At 46.6% G+C, this 16319-nt stretch overlaps 1 protein-coding gene and 2 long non-coding RNA genes across 9 annotated transcripts in view; 2 read left to right on the top strand and 1 right to left on the bottom strand.

Annotated features, from left to right (window-relative positions):
* Positions 1-232: 232 nt before the first annotated feature.
* Positions 233-8097, top strand: LOC141947426 (uncharacterized). Its single transcript, XR_012630115.1, has 4 exons — positions 233-376; positions 4440-5424; positions 6220-6402; positions 8038-8097. It is a non-coding gene; the product is annotated as an uncharacterized LOC141947426 (long non-coding RNA).
* On the bottom strand, positions 7348-11049 carry LOC141947425 (uncharacterized). 4 transcript variants are annotated; one of them, XR_012630112.1, is made up of 6 exons: positions 10954-11049; positions 10241-10366; positions 9597-9768; positions 8656-8817; positions 8050-8221; positions 7348-7607 (listed from the first exon to the last, which is right to left on the bottom strand). It is a non-coding gene; the product is annotated as an uncharacterized LOC141947425 (long non-coding RNA). The 4 variants fall into 4 exon arrangements; XR_012630113.1 differs by lacking the exon at positions 10954-11049 and adding an exon at positions 10779-10847; XR_012630111.1 differs by lacking the exon at positions 10954-11049 and having other exon boundaries at positions 10241-10540.
* A 104-nt stretch (positions 11050-11153) lies between these two features.
* Positions 11154-16319, top strand: part of TBL1XR1 (TBL1X/Y related 1) — a 119174-nt gene continuing 114008 nt past the window's right edge. For 3 of the 4 annotated variants that reach the window (XM_074878523.1, XM_074878522.1, XM_074878524.1), the window contains exon 1: positions 11154-11523. The gene's annotated coding sequence lies outside the window, so the exon portion shown is untranslated. Of the gene's footprint in view, positions 11524-12383; positions 13243-16319 lie in introns of those variants that run through there. The other variant, XM_074878525.1, reaches the window with a different exon arrangement.

Here is a 16319-nt window from a genome sequence, read left to right as displayed (position 1 = left end):
ACAGACAGAGCTACGAGGCAGATCTGCTGCAGTTCCCTCCGGCTTTCTAAATAGACGTATTATGTACATACATATACATATACCTGTGCCACAGCAGACCATGTCGTCCCTTCCTTCGCAGCCACCCCCCAGTTCCCAGCAGAGCGGCCGCGAGCAGGCAGCTGGCTGCCCTCACCCTGCCCACCGCTGCCTGCCTGCCTGCGGGTGCTTCCGCTCTGCCCGTGGCGCAGCCCCCGCTGCCTCTCCTGCCTGCAAGGCAGCTGTGTGCAGCCCCACGGCCGTGTTTTCTGCCAGCCAGTTCCCAGCGCGAAGGGTGAATAAGGCTGTCTCATCACGCCGCTTCCCACCTGGAGTGAGTCATCGGACGAGATGAGATGTAAGTGCTGAACTATATTCGATGCCTGTATCTGAAACACCGGGTTCGAATGATGGTGCAGGTCGTTAGGTCCCTAATTTCCTCTTTAATGGATTTTCTAATGCATTAGATGAATAAATAGATGCTCAATAGTAAATAGAAATTCCATTTGCAATGTCGGACTTGAAATGGGGCCATAATGTTGCTATTATTTATGTTTACTGAAGTCCCATGGACCTCATGGGAGGTGGAATGTGTGCAAATGCTGAAATGATTGGGGCTGGAAGCACACAGTAGTGTCAGCCCGGGCCACTGCCAAAGGAACAACTCGAGTGTGCGCGTGGTTTTCGGAACATGAATGATCCCATTGACTCCCGATGGCCTGCGGATGCAACCCGGGCTGAATGAGTCTTGTGTTTGCATGGAAAGACGGTCCAGAAGGAACTGAGAATGTTTCCAAGCAGACATTGCTAAATGTTGCTTTGTGTATGCAGAATATGTCCCCCCATCCGTGAGCTGGGTTACTGGTGAGGGGCTCCTGGGTGCCACTGTGCAAGCTCGGGGCTGGGCTCAGGGAGGAGCTGGTGTGAGCAGGATCCTGCCTCTGTCTTGAGCCACTCTCTAGACTGGACTGAGCCCCTCGTCAGGGATCACACTGCACAGGTCCTGCTGTCCCTCAGCAGCCTCCTACAGAGATGGGAGATGTCTGCCCTGGTGGGGACAGCAATTTGAGCCTCTTGGTTTACAAGTACCATGTTGGTACAGAGTAATGCGATTATACATTCCCATCAATTTGTGTAAAGTTGGCAGCATCCTCAGTGAATATTTTTGTACCTTCAGTTTCTAAATGGCATTACTGTTAACAGCAATGTATCATCCTTACCAGAAAGGCTTTAGAGGATGCATGAGCAAAGTGATATTACTTAAACCTCTGCAAGTACTGTGTGATAATTAATCAGGCATGGGTTGGTTATGTTTTCACCTTGCTTGGTAGAGAATAATGCAGTGCAATGGAGCAGGGTTTTGGTTAAAATTCTCTGGTGAGCCGATCCCCACTCCAGGTCAGGACCGCTGTCTCCCCGTACGTATACGAGAGCACCATGGGCCAGAAGCTTTGTGCGAGTCTTTTTCTTCCTGCTGAGGCATCAGATAGTGCCGGGCTGCTGCCAGAGGTGAGAACCCTGCCCTGAGAAACCAAGGGTCCCATCCAAGACTGCAGACCCCCAGCCCTTGCTGGCCCAGATGTCATTTGATTTTTGGGGTCTCATCCCGCAGTTGCTGTGGCTGTGGTGCTCCCTCCAATCGTGCCGTTATGTATTAATAGGGGACAGAGCTGGCAGTGGGAAAGGGTAGCAGAAGTACACATTTGTCTTGCTGTCCAGTAAACCACATAACAAATAGTGATGCCAAGTGTAATCCTGCTTCAGTTAAAACTGTTGCTTGGGTTTGTCATCATTCATTGTTCAGAGTACAGCTGCTTAATGACAGGATGTGGGAAATGAAAAGTTTTTTTATGTCCTCGTAGACTTTTTAAAATAAAAATTCCTGAGCAACGGAGGGAGAGAAGGCGTTCGCACAGAAATGGCTGGATTTGAATGCTGAGACACAGCCTGGCCAGAGCAAGCCTCCCCTCAATGGGGCTCAGGAGACGGAGGTTTTGCTCTTAGCTTTAAAAATAACCTGCTGTGTAAAGCTGGGCAGTATCCGCGCCTCGGCTTTGTTTGCTTACGTTACACATCTGGTGCAGCTGTCTCTGGCCAGCGCCTTGCAGAACGGGACCTGCGTTTGATAGGAAGAAATGAAAAATAAAAGACAAATTCCATGTATCTGCGTGGGGCCACTTCTTTGCAAAATGCCTCGTGTCCAATTAAGTTAGCAAATGTTAGATTTTTGAACCTAAATATAGGGGAATGGAGGGAATTATCCATATGGACTGTGAGCAAGTGGATGAAATCTGAGGTGGATGGGGCGCTTGCAGAGGAGACTTAAGTCAGTAATGAAGAGACAGCCCTAGCTCTGCTGAAAGCTGGAACGCGTCAGTTGCCTTTTTCCTTTTTGGGTCCATTTTAGTAATGATCTTAATTTTTATACAGGCCGTGGTGGGGCTCCACCCCTTCTGCATGTTAATTGCTTCTAGTTGACAGTGCAGAATTACCGGTGGGCACATGATCTTTGCTCTCGGTGGGAACTCTCCTACCTGGGTGCACTGCACATCATGTAAGCAAATAGGGAAGCTGATGGGTTTGGTGGGAGACGCATTTCATCCAGACTTTAAACTCGTTTCTGGCAGGCACAGCCCTTGAAGAACCACTGAAGGCTGGGATGTGGCCAACGAGTCTGCACAATTGTTAGCCCAACCCCTTCTTCTCTCTGCCTCTAGAAATATTCTCTCCCTTCCTTTACATGTATTTATTAAGCTCTGTCCTGAACTATGTGAAATCAGCGTGGAATTTGCCTGAGGTTCCTCTCTGCTGGCCCAGGGCTTCCCAGCAGTGTAAGCAAAATTAAAGGAGGTGCGGGGGTTGGGATGAAACCACTCCTGCTTATTGGAGAGGGAGAAAGAGTGGAGTTGGGGTGCTGTGCTCCCTGCCCTCAGTGCTGCAAGAGGGACGGGGAGTTGCTGAAATCCCTGGCTCTGGGCTTCCCACATTCCTGGCATTTACCATGTTTTACAATCTCAGATAAATGTAACCTTTTTAGGATTATTTGACCTATTCTCACGGTAATCTATTACCAGCAGATCACCACCATGCTCATCACTACTCTCTAGGTCCAAAAGTTGTTCGTTCTTTTTTTTTTTTTTTTTGTATCCTTTGAAAATTTCTATTTCCAACAAGCCTACTGTTATCTCACTTTTGCTATTTTAAGTTCTGTGGCACAAAAAGGCTGACTCACAGAAAGCCGTGTTGTAGGAAATATTGGCTCTGCTGAGGAAATAATTCTCAGTTCATTCTTCCACTGTGTGCTTTGGGTTTTTTTCTGTCCCTCTTTTTTTTTTTTTGTGTGTGAGTGTGTCTTTTGGTCTCATGTTATGGCACACATCTAGCACCGTGAAAGATTGAGAGCTATTTCTAATGCACTGGTCTACCCAGTGAAATGTCTTTTTCTGTATATACCCTGAAGTGTTTTATGTACCTGCTAGAAATGTTACACAGGATGCTCACACAGCTCATAAAATTTGGTCTCCTATTGGAAATGTTTTGTGGAAGTATGGTGCTTAATCTACTGCGGCCATTCACAGTTAATGTTGTCGCGGTGCGCATTGGAGGGGGTGAAGATTACAACCGGCTCAGGGAAGTTTGATATGTTATCAGAAGTCCTCAAGAATAAAACTGAAAGAAATGGCTGTTCAATGAAATGTAGATAATTGACTAAAAAAGGGGAAATATGGGAGGCCCCAGCAAAGTCATCGCTCTGGCTGGACTTGGGCTGCAGTCAGCTCCTTCTGATGAGTACCTGCAATCACCCTTTCACAGCTAAGGGATTGTATAAAATGAAACCAGGGTGTGCTTTAATTGAGTGTTCAGCACATCAGTGATGTGCAGTGAAAGACAAGGCTGGAGATCCAGGATGAAATCCTAGCCCAGCGGGGTTGGGAAAAAAAACCCCAACAACTGCAAAACCTCTATTGACTTCAAGGGCTTTAATCACTGGAGCAAGTTGTCTAATAACATACTGCAGGGTGTGCTTTGGCACTACCATCTATTTCATTCATTTTACATTTAATATGCCAGAAAACAATGCCTGACATCATGTAGATGTGCATACAGCATACCTATCTACAGGAAATCAGCTGGTACCAATAATATAATAATAAAAATTGGGGACTTTTGAATGTACCTATGGATATCTTTTTTCTAAACCTTTTTGACACTATCGTTAGCAAAACCTAATTAGAAGGTGGTTTTCAACAGTTGCTGTCCTCAGGACATAAAGTATAGTCCTCACATAAATATTATCATCTTTAAAATGCTTTATAAACACTAATTTACCCTCCCAATTTTCTTGTGAGATAGATAAATATGTGTTAACAATAATATCATCATCATTAGTCGCTGTGTTAGTCCTCTTTTTTTTTTTATAGATGGAAACTCATGCCCTGATAATAAACAGCTTGCTGAAGGCCACATGAGGAGTCTTTCAGGCCTCTGATTAGAGAGCAAACAGTCCTGGCTCTGTCCTCCGCTCCCATAAAGAACCAGAACAATGTAGGTAATAATGAAAGAAAAGCAGGGCTTTAAGTATGGGCAAGAAAAAGAAATCCTCTTCAAGTTGGCTGGATTCCTGGGCTGCCCGGAAATATTAAAATAGTATGTGACAGAGATAAAGGTAAATATCTAATAAATATTATACCTTTTGTGCTTGTGCCTTTATTTAATCTGCAGTAATTATACCAGTAATGTAGATTATATTATGAATCACGATGATACTTACAATACTGAATTTTTGCAATCACATCCTGACCCTGTGAGATAATCCGCTTTGATCTCATACAAGAGCCAGATCTGTCTTGCTTGAAACTTCAGAGGTGTGTGATAGCAGCTGGTACACACCCTTTTTCGTAATCTTGTTAAAATAAAACAAGTTTGGATTTGCTTAGCCATTGTAGGATGTAACATCAGAGTTACAACCCTGCTGCAAAGGGAGCTTGCCATAACCGTGGAGTTAACAGGAGCCTCTTCAGTATTTCTCTTTGAGAAGAAACATTTTTTTTCCATTTTAAGAAATGTGGATATTTACATATCCAACTGGAAAAAAAACAAAAAAGGAAAAAAGTTAAAACAATCCTTAGAGAGTGATTAAAGCCAAAACATAAATTTGTTCCCATGCCTCTAACTCAGCTCGCTGTGTCTAAACTAATTACTACAGGAACTCTGAGGCAGTCTGGTCTTGCATTGTCGGGTGTGCTCGCAGAGAGGTTGTTTAACAACAGCCTGCCTGCTGTCATGGTATCCACTGTCAGAGCATCCCCTCTCAAGGAAACGCCCCCAGTTCACATCGAAACTGCAGCTCTGCACCTGCGATAACTAAAGCCGCTGGGGTCAGTCCGTGTTGCTTTCCGGAGTCAGGTCTGTATCAGCATCTTTCAGTGTTGTTCGCTCGTTTTTCTCCTCCACGATTGTGCCAAACACCCAGAAATCCTCCTGGGGCCAGATTCTGGGTAGCAAGGGATGACGTTTAGGTCTTTCAACACGACACTGATCACGCTGGCTGGTGGCCCTGGGACAGCTTTCACTTCGTCCTCCCTCTTGTGCCAGGAACCGCGCTGGGAGCCCAGGGGGACAGTGGCATCCTCTGCCCACAACGGCAGCCCTCTGCGGGCAGGGAGGCCCTGGGACTGCAGCAACAAACCCATTGTTTTTCCTCTCCAAAAAATAAATGAAAATGTGCCCCAGTGGGAGCAGCCATTCTCTTGCAGAAAGACAAGGTGCAGGAGCCCTCGCTTGAAGGGGGCTGAAGCAGCTGGCACCTCTCCTCCTCTGTTTCTCTCACTTTTCCTTTAAAAATATGTTCCTCTGGCACTGATCTGAAAGCTCTCCTTGGTGTGACACATTCACACACACATTTGTATTCCTCTTAAAGCCTTTAGGGTATGCTGGGCCTCTGGGCAGGAGGTCAGCAGCAATAAAACAATAAGGCCAATGGCTTTGTTTGGTAAATATCCCAGTCCTGCAGCAGCAGTTCTTAGCTTTGTCATCTGTGGGCCATGCTATTTTTTGGGGGCCGCTGGTAGCTTTTAAAAATAGAAACATGAAATTGCGCCCGTGCAGAAGAGCTGGGACGAGCAGCCCGCTCCCTGCTGAAGGTCTGTATACCAGGGAGGTGCTAACTGGTTCACGTGTTTTACCACCACCGATTTACAGCAGCGCTAAACGTGCTCTGAGTGGCGTTAACTCGTGTCCTGAAATTTCTGAAAGAGCCACTTCATGGCTTTGGATCACACAGTTCATCAGCTCTCTATGAATGAGGGACTATTCACCTGGTCACGCAGTTCCTCTGCTCTTGCTGTTTATTCTGGGAAGCAGAAGCCTCCAAGATCGATCTGGGTAAGTGTATCAATGAGATGATTGTTTTGGGATTGAATCCTCTCTGCCTTATGAAGATCTACATTGTATTTGTGCATGTATACTTTAAAGCAACTTATAAAAATAAGTAGTAGTGCTACAAGCATGTTAATCACCAATGTTAGACATTTTTTTTACCACATGTCCGTTGATCAATTACTGATGAATTTTCTTCAGTGTCCACTGATCAATTTACTGAGGAAGGTAGTGGCAGAAGATGCTCCCTACTCAGAAACAAGTCCCTTTCCCAGCATGTCCTCTCCTGCAAACAGTTGCTGTCAGCAGCTGCGAAAAGAATAAAGCTAATCCCTTCGAACTGGTGAACTTCCATTTCCTTTCTTGGTATGCACAACACAAAGACAAATAATTTAGAGGTTATTTTGTTTAAGTTGATATCTTCGTCATATTAAGGGAAAAGTAAGGCTTAAAGTATGAAGGCCATGGGCCCTAACTGTTCCGTGCTCCACATTCAGAGCTGGCAGACACAGGAAGTCATCGGGAAGTCATGGGGAAATTGCTAGGGTGTGGGTGTACCTATCTCTGCTCTTTCCCACTGTTTTCTGGCACGGCAGCATTATTAGGACTAAAGGTGCCTTTGTGGTTTACATTAATCCACTTTGGGACGCAAACTGAAAAAAGCATCTTTGTGGGGAATCCGGACAGCCCGCCCCCCCCCCCCAACCCCGGAGCCAGGGTGCTCCCCTGCTGGGAGCCTACCGGTTCTTCTGTTTAAGTCAACAGGGTTTAAGTCCCGCTTGTTTAAATATCAGGTTTAACTGGGGCTTGCCTGCATATCAAAGGCAGTATGGTAATTTTTATGAGGGAAAGGGTTGGCCCCGGTGTTGGCCAGACTTGTCCCAGCTCTCCCTGTTGCACAACGCGGTGCTGAGTCACTGCCATTTCTCACCCGGTGAGCGCTCGCGTTTTCTTGGTGCTGTGTTTGTATAGGATGGGGTCCCATCACACATGCCGTAACTGGGGGAGCCTTTGCATAAACAAGAGCTAAAAATGAACAAAGAGCTTTCCTAGTTTGCTGGTATTTTATTTACGTGCTGCCATGTGTGGCAAGTTTCGTTCTGGCACTTAGATTGCATGGTGGACCAGGCTTGAACTTGCTTTTCTGAAGTCAGTCATCTAATTCCTCCTGATGTACTGGTATCTCACTGGGCCTTCAGTCTCGCCCCGATCTGCAAAAGATTTATGGATAGATATTATATAGGTTTAACACAATACCATGGCTTTTATTATTTGCTGGAAAATGTTAATAAAAACCAAGTATTACAGATGCATTTTAATCCCTGAAGTGATTTTTGAGTAGAATGCATGAATTATTAATTGTTGTTATTGTTATTATTGCAGTGTATACCTATCTCACAGGACACTGTGAGGATTAATTAATTCTTGTAAAGATGTAAAAGGCCATATAGGTGTCAAGGGTTATGACTAAAGTGCTTTGAAAATGGAAACCACTCTGTGAGTGCCAAGTATTATTATTTATGGAGTCCAGGCAGTGTGCTTGGTGCTGTGCAAACACTGGACCAGTTATTGCAAATATTTGCTTATATGTGCTTAGTAGGCCAAGCACTCGTTGTTACAAGTAATTTCAACTATTTTAAGGATGTGTCTTACAAATATGGCCATGAGAAGACTTTCCAGTAGTTGGGATGGCAAAGCCACAGAACATCAGCAGCTGCGTTACTGAAGCACTTTGAGGGCACGCTTTTATTCAAACACATGGATGAACCAAGACCACAGGTTCTAGATCCAAAAGCTTCGTCCCGTCTTTCTTGCTACTAGGAGACTTAACACAACAACAGTTATTGTTTCAAAGGAAACGTAACAACAGTTATTGTTTAAAAGTGCCTCTCCCAGCTCAAGGCAAAGCCAACTCTCTAAGCTCAGCTCACTCGCTGAACAATCTGCTGTAAACCATAACCTGCTCAACTGCCCTGTGTTACCCAACATCCGTTCTTGGAAACCTCTGAAAGCGAGAACCTCCCTCCCATACGCTCTGGAAGCGGCCCTGGTAACTGAGCCCAGCTGCATATTTGGGCAACAGAACTACAAAGTCTAAAGCTCATCATGGAAAGTGAGGCCTTTGTGCAGTCCTGTGGGGTGTTCGCCTTCATAAAGGGAAACCAGAACAAAATGGATGGGGTAAAATTATTACAGCATAAATCTGCCAGAATGCACTGTCTAGATTCAGCAGAGCAGAACGTATACTCGGGTAATCACCCGGTTGAGTACATCATGATGTTAAAAACGAGAGCCTGGCACCCCGGAGTCACGACTGCACATTTGGAGAACACGAGACCACGGAAACCTTCAGCCAGATGACTTCAGTTCAGCACGTTGTCGCTGCTCAGCAGATGGGTGGGAGGACGCTGTTTGTAGTTCCTATGGGCCAAATAATGCACACTTGACGGGTTTTCCCTCCTCCGTTTCTCACACAAGCTTTCTGAACCTTATACCTCCGGTTCCTATTTCATGGACTTCGCACAGATCCTCCCATACCCTTCGTCAGGCCCCTGGTGTCCTGCAGTCCCTGCAAGAGGTCCCTTATCTTCTTTCCTCTTGCCTTTGGCTACGTACATACTCCTATTCCCCCTTCCTCCACCCACTGTTATTGCTTATCTCCTTTTACCAAGGAAATAAATCACTCAGAGTATCAAGAGGTTCAACTCCTTTAGAAGCATGGACAGGTCTGAGATGATAATGCAGGAAGGTGTTAATGAGTCCCTTGCCCCCTTTACATTTCCTGACTTTCACCAAAGTGGTCACATTTTAGAGTCGGACCTGATACAGTCTTCAAAAATTATTGCCTCTTCACATACCTAAAGCAGACAACCTACGCATCATTATTGGGAAGAGAAAGTTGCCCACCTGGGCCATTGAAATCTGCAGAAATAAACGTTGAACATAAGTGGTTTGCAATTACAAATATGCTCCCTGGCTTTCTAGAGACACTTTGGTTTCCTCATATAACCCAGGCCTCTTCAAGCAAATGGAATGAAGGCCCAGGGCTTTCTTGGAATTAAATAATTTTGCAATGCAAAAAAATCTGTTTTCTCCGAGTACTTAATTATTATTCTTCATAAAAGAAGGAAAAGTGCACGGGCCTGGCCCTGAAAAAAATGAGCACCATGAGATGATCCTACACCCAGAGACCCACCCACCTGCTTTCATCAAGGCTTTGTGGAGTTGGGGGGTCTCATCTGCTTGCAAGATGAAGCTTGGGCAGTGAAACCTGCCTATGCTGTGTCCCAGTCGTTAGGCTGAAAGTAAAATCCACCTTTAACTCCAGAACTGCAGCCTTAGGACTAGTTAATTCTCCGGCAATGCCGAGTTCTGTTCACAAAAAAACGAAACAAAAGAAAAAAAAAGAAAAATAAGAGCTACATTTGTGGCCCATCTCTCTCCTGTCTTGCCAGCTGCAGTAAAAGCAAGTTCTGCAGAAGTGCGGTGATGTGGAGGCCCCAGTCGGGCAGCACCAGACCTGGGCTTAGGCGCATGGCGAGCCTTTGGCACACGGAGGAATGGCCTCTGGGGTTGCCATCAGATCCGAGCATGGTTTGTGGTCATTGGGACACGGCGTGAGTGCCAATGTCCGGACATGAGAGTGCTGGACCAACGCCCAAGAGTGTGAAACGCTATTACAAAAACATTTTAAGATGGAAAGGACTGCCTATGATGAATGTGGTTTCAATTAACATAGCTCGCTTTAAAATATAAACCAACCCGCGATATGATAAATAGGATTTCAGTTCTAAAAATGGACAGCACCCAGGTAGGACACAGCATTATCACTGTAGAGGCTTACTTTCATTAAATAAAATTACAGGGCAGACGCAGTAACGGACCCGGGCGCAAGTGTCAAGCCGCACCGGGCCCCGCACGGCGCAGGGCAGGATCCCCAGTGCCAGGTGCCATTGCCAACCGCGATGCGCTACCAAAAAAAAAAGAAGTAAAAACACCACGTTAAACCCTGCATTTACATAAGCGCTTTTGGCAGCGGAGCGCAATTAATGGCTTTCCTAGAAAAACTTCCAGGCCCGCGCCACGCCGCCCGGCTGCCTGAGGGGCTCGCCGCGCCCCCCCCACCCCGCTCCCTCGGGGTCCGACCACCGGCGCCCCGGGCGCAGGCTCCGGGCTGGGCTCCGCACCCGCCGGCAGGCCCGGGCGGCCTCCCCTTCCCGGCAGGGCCGCGGGCGGCCTCCCCGCACCCGCCTCCCCTCCCGCACAACCCGGCCGCCGCTGCGCCTGCCCGGAGAGCGCGAAGCGGGGGAGGGCGGGGGTGTGGGGAGCGGGGGAAGGAGGGAGGGAGGAAGGGGGTCCCCCCGCCCCGGCCGCCCGCCGACCCCCGCGCTGCTAGGGCGGCGGGTTTGTTTTGCCGGGCGGCCGCAGCAGGCCGGCCCCGCTCCTCCTCGCCTGGCCTCGCCTCCCGGCTCCGCTCCTTCCCTTCCCTTCCCTCCCTTCCCTTCCCTCAGCGGCGGCGGCGCTTTCTCTGGCGCCCATTTCCGTGCGGCTGGCCACCCTCTCCCCGCGCGGAGTGTCTGAGGGCCGCTGGCTGCTCCGAGCCGCTTGGCTCCTTCCCTTAGTAACAGCTTTTACATTCTGCCTCAATTCCTCCTCAATCTAAATCACACACACACAGATATTACTTTTTTTCCCTCCCCCCCCCCTCCTTCCTCGGGACTTAATCTCTAACCCCCCCCTCTCTCCCCACCCTCCCCCTCCCCCCGGCCCCTGGCTCGGGATATAATTGAATATCACAGCACTACTCGCTGGTTATTTTTTTTTCTTCCTCCTCCTGTGTGTGTGTGTGGTGGTGGTTTTGTGTTTTTTTTTTTTTTTTTTTTCTCCTTTCCCCCGTTTTTTTTTTTTTTCTCCTCCTCCTCTTGGTGTGGACACCTCAGCTATAAAAAAAAAATATTATCGATACATATACGTGTGTATACACACACACACACACAGATGTCTATATATATATATATGGCTGTATAAAAAAAAAAAAAAAAAGGAGGAGAGACAAACAAGGGTGAATTTCTTGTGCCTCCATTCCCAAGGACCGGGGGGAGCAGCCGCTCCGCCGCCACTCGCAAGGTAAGGACCGGGGCGCTCCGCCGCCGAGCCCCGCGGGCCGGGAAGGGGCCGCGGCCGGGCCGGGGGTGGGGGGGGGGGGGGGCGGCGGGCGCCCTGTTTGTCTCTGTGGCGGTTGGAGGCGGGCGGGGGATGGGCGCCCGCCTAAACGACTGCTGCGGGCCCCCCCTCCCTGCCCCCCCCCTTTTTTTTTTTAATTAATGCTTGTGGGGTGCGGGGGGGGCGCTCCCGTGGGTCTGGGTTGCGGGGTGTGTGTGTGTGGTTTTTTTTTTAAGCAAACGGCGCCCCACTTCCCCTCCCCCCTTCGCGCCGCTGGCCTCCCCTCCCCCCACCTGGCTTTTTTTTTTTTTTAAAAGCATTTAATGGGGGGGGATGGGGGGGGGGAACCGGCTTCGGCAGCGAATGGCACACAGGAGCCATGGCGAGCGGCCTATTTTTAGCCCGATTTGTGTGGAGAAGCGCCTTCCCCTCCCCCTCCCCGCATATTTACTTATTGGGGGGGAGGGGAAAGGGGGGGAAAAGCGGGGTTTGGGGGGGCGGGCTGGGGGCGAGCTCCGCCGGGCGGGGGAGGGGCAGCTTCCCCTCCCCCCCTCCACCACCCCCACCCCCCCCCCGGCGGCGTTCGCCCCCAGCCCGGCCCCTCCTTGGAGGGGGGGACACGGACACACACACCATGTTTGCCACCCCCTCCCCCCCCAGGTCCAAGCAGCCAAGTTATTGATCAGTTTTCCTGCGAAGTTCAGGGCTGAACGTGAAATACCCCGTGGTGGCAGGGAGCGGGCCTGGTTTGGGGAAAGCAAAAAAAAAAAAAAAAAGCTTTTTTTTTTTTTTTTCTCCACACTTCACAGGGGTTCGTTTTTCCCTCTCCAAAACCCTGGTGCAAATTGTGCATCGCATCTTCTAGATGGGCTTGCAGGGTGGATGCAATGTACACGTTTTCTTGGTGGAGGATATGGGTCCTGCAATAGCACGACATGTGGCTTGTTATTATTGTTGTACCCCCGAAAGGGTTAACTTTCTCGTGTTGTTCCAGGTGAATTTAATCTTTCATCACCAAATCTCCTTTTAAGGCAGCTTGAGAGAATAAAAGTCTCTCCTCGCTTGTCTTTTGCTTTATCCCCCGAAACGGCAAACTTTATATGTGCTTTATGGCAGAGGCTTGTTGCTGCAGATGACACGTGAGTCTGGAGGAAAGTTTGGTTTGTAGGTCGCTGAGTAGGAAAGTGAAGTTTGCTGGTGAAGTTTTTACTACTCTCCAGTGTGCTCAACTTCCTTGTTTTCCTGTCTGTGTAAATCAAATTCCTAACTGATTTACAGGGGGGATCACAAAACATATTCCTTCTTTATTATTAAAGCATGAGAGGCATGATCAGGAGAACCAAGTCTTTGTTGTGTAAAAAAAAAAAAAAAAAAAAAAAATATTCTGGGCTTGCCTGACTCTTTTTCCTATCCTGCGATACTAAAATAAATGTCTGAGGATGTTGAGCATATGAACAAGGTCCTTTAGTGTTGGCGGTCTCTACCCTTTGGCTGTTCACCGGGGCTGTGGTTTGTGCCCTTCTGAGGGAGAGGGCACCATTTGCAAAACTGATGTTTGGGTTTTGAGTTGTACCCGAGTTTGGAGTTCACCAGGTGGTTCTGGGCCCTCGTTGTGCTCTGAGCAACCTGAAGGCTCTTCCGCGTGGGGCTCGTGATGGATTTGGGGCCTTCCTTTGGATTCACGTATGTTAACTGTCTTCTCAGAATACATTTCGAATGAGGACTGGTCCTGCAAGCTCTTTTGTGTGTCCTTGAATTTAAGCAAGTGGGTATGTGTTTGTGGATGAGTGTTGAAGGGTTTTTTTCCTCTTAGCCATAGGAAAAAAAGGGCCGCGCCGTTATGGTGGTGGTGCTTAGGGTGCAGGTGGTGCTCTGTAAACGATTGTAGAAAACTTTCTGTGGTTTCTTGTAGTGATTTTTCTTCTTTCTTTTCTTTTGGTTAAGATCTAATGGAAGAGCAACATATCGTATTATTTACCTAAGATCACCTGAGCCTGTACACTGCCTCTGCCTTAAGTTTTCTTAGGGGAAGGTGAACTTGTCTCCATGAGAACAGGGTTCATGTGGTGTTGTGTCTTGGGACCTTGGTGGTGTGCCTCCCAAACTGTTATTGGGAACACCTGGAAAAGGCTTAGTTCTCACTCCACCAGGAAAAGGGGAAGGAAATGTAATTCAAATGTATGAAAGGAGTTGGGGTTTGACTTTTGGGCTTTTTAATTTTTTTTTTTTTAAGACTGTGCAAGAATTTATGGTTTTTGTTTGTTTAAACGTGCACAGCCATAATGCATGTACGTAGTATAAAGAATGTAATAATTACAGGAGATTCCGTTGCTTAAGCTTTTTTCCTCTTCAAACAGGTAGTTATGATTTTTTGTCCCTGTGAGTTTTTTTTAATATGAATACTTCTTTCACTTTTACTCTATATATGGTAATTATTGATGTTTGTGTAATGCTTTGAAGTTATAAGGCATGGTATAAGCGCTAAGTACCCCACAGCAGTACTTCATAGTCATTTTCCCATCATGAAAGAGTTTGATGCTGAGAAGTGCTACAGCCCTAAGCATAAAGAAGCTCTGGATAGATTAGGGGAAATGGTCAAAATTGCTTATAATGTCATTTTCAGGTAATATTTTTTAGTTAGGAAGAACAGATCTGAATAATGTAAAGCAAACTTAGTTATTTTACCTAACCTGATTTTGGTTCTGGAATTTAATTTAACATGGAGTCAGAATGTGTTTGCTGTTATAAATTTTGTAGTGGCAGTAAAGACCCACATCCTACAAGGATGTAATCGTGCAGAAGTCAGGAAGTCCTGTAAAGAAACACACACAACTTTGTGAACATCAGCGGTCTAGTTCGGTTGAATAAGCTCTGCAGATGTCTGTGAAGTTGCTCGCAGAAGTGTGTTTTGTATTAGTGGTGGGCAATAGGATGTGAATCTTTCATGACACTGATACTTTTTTGGTCTCACAGTGCTGTTAAGTGTTTAGGGAAAAGCCGAGGCAGTGGCAGGCGTGACACCTTTCCTTCACTAATCCTGTTCCTCTGCTCATCTGGTGTCCCAAGAGATAGCCACCCCCCTAGTTTTTGCTTGCTTTGCCTGTCTCTTTCCTTCCCCCGGACCCACAGCCGCTCAGGATCGTGGTGCCTGTGTGAATTCTGACACCTTGCAGGAGAGGACACTGCTGGCAGGCGGAGAAGAGACAGACACAACCCTCTGCCAGCTCTTTCCCTTCTGAACCAGGATAGGGAGATCATAAAGTGGTCTTCTCTCTGCTTTGGTGAGGAGGGTGAGGACAGGGTGTACTGCAGGACTGTGTTGTGTCCATACTGCAATATTATGATGTGGAAATGTATCATGCTGAAGTACAACTCCTTTTTAATCTAATTCATGTTATTTATGTTGAGAGTTGTGACACTGTTAAGTGTACTGACCATCCTTAGTGTGTGTGTTTGTGCATGCGTATGCACACAGAGCACAGGGTGTAATAATGACTCTATTTAAAGTCCTAAACATCAGTTCATGCAAGTAGCTGCAGGTTGGGAGAGAAGTGAAAGTGTGTATGTGCACTCTGTAATTATGTGAGTTTGGCTTCTACTAAAAGTAACTCCTGTAAGAACATACTCATTGCGTGCTCATTTTTAAATATAAATTTAAGTGTTTGTGTTAGGTGAAGAAGTGTCAGAAGTTTTCCATTAGGAACTATGATTGACAGCTCTTTTCAGTGTTTTTGAGTTGCATTGCAGCATTAATGTAATACCTTCAAATTAACGGGTGATGAAGAAACAGTTCCTATGTTTCTGCTGTTCATTTAGCTGCTCCTGTCCTAAATACATGCAGCTTTCTAGGCACTGCAGTATGGAGTTAGATGGTCTTAATTTCTGTAAAGTAGCTTAATGAAAAGTGACTTTACTAGCAAAAGGTTCATCTGGTGATCTCAAGCAGAGTAGATGGAGACCGTTTTATTCGTCTCGTAATTGGTTTCCTCTGAGATAAAGTGTGACGATGAAATGAGGAATAAGAAACACCTTCTCAGGTGAAATTGTAGGGGAATATATTGGCCTTCTCTTAATTTTGTGAAATTGAATTAGCTAACTTGAGGTAAGAAGTAGTGAAGACAAGGCAGCATAGCTGTGACTTCATGAGAGTTGATAGATTGAGTGGAAAAGCATGGAAATCTGGTCTAGAAATTGCTCTGCCAGTTTGTGTGAAAACTGTGAACTACTTCGTTAGGGTTCTGCCTTGTGGTATCTAATCCAAGATGAGAAGGCCCTTTTCTTCCTTCTCGTAATGAAAACAAAGCTGAAATTGTTTATACAAAGTGCCCTGGAGTCTTAATGGCTGTGTTTGAACTGAAAGTTGAGTTTTCCTTTGGTTCTGAAGGATTTATAGAACAGTAACTCAACTTACCCTCCGAAACATTGATTTTAACACTTTACCATGTAGTTTTCTGTGACAGCCTTTGGATTGTGCTTTTTATATCAATAGGGATCTTTTAAAAAAGAAATTATTCCTTGGTAAGAAATAAGTGGTTATTCCAAGCTGGAGGATGTGTAACTGCAGGGGAAAATGCACATGCTGTCAGGTGCATAGGACCTAGCCGGCTTGGCTAGCCAAGGAGTGAGATCACCAGTATTGCAGCTTACCCCTGCTCGCTCACTTTCTTGGATGGGCTGGTTGCTGGAAAGACTTTTGAGAATATTTTCTTACCTGTAGAAATAAGAATAATGATAAAAAGGCTTGGTGAATTGGTGTAGCT

This window comes from Strix uralensis, chromosome 9 (assembly GCF_047716275.1).
Source record: "Strix uralensis isolate ZFMK-TIS-50842 chromosome 9, bStrUra1, whole genome shotgun sequence".
In the NCBI taxonomy this organism is placed as follows: domain Eukaryota; kingdom Metazoa; phylum Chordata; class Aves; order Strigiformes; family Strigidae; genus Strix; species Strix uralensis.
This window is presented reverse-complemented; position numbering and strand designations above follow the sequence as displayed.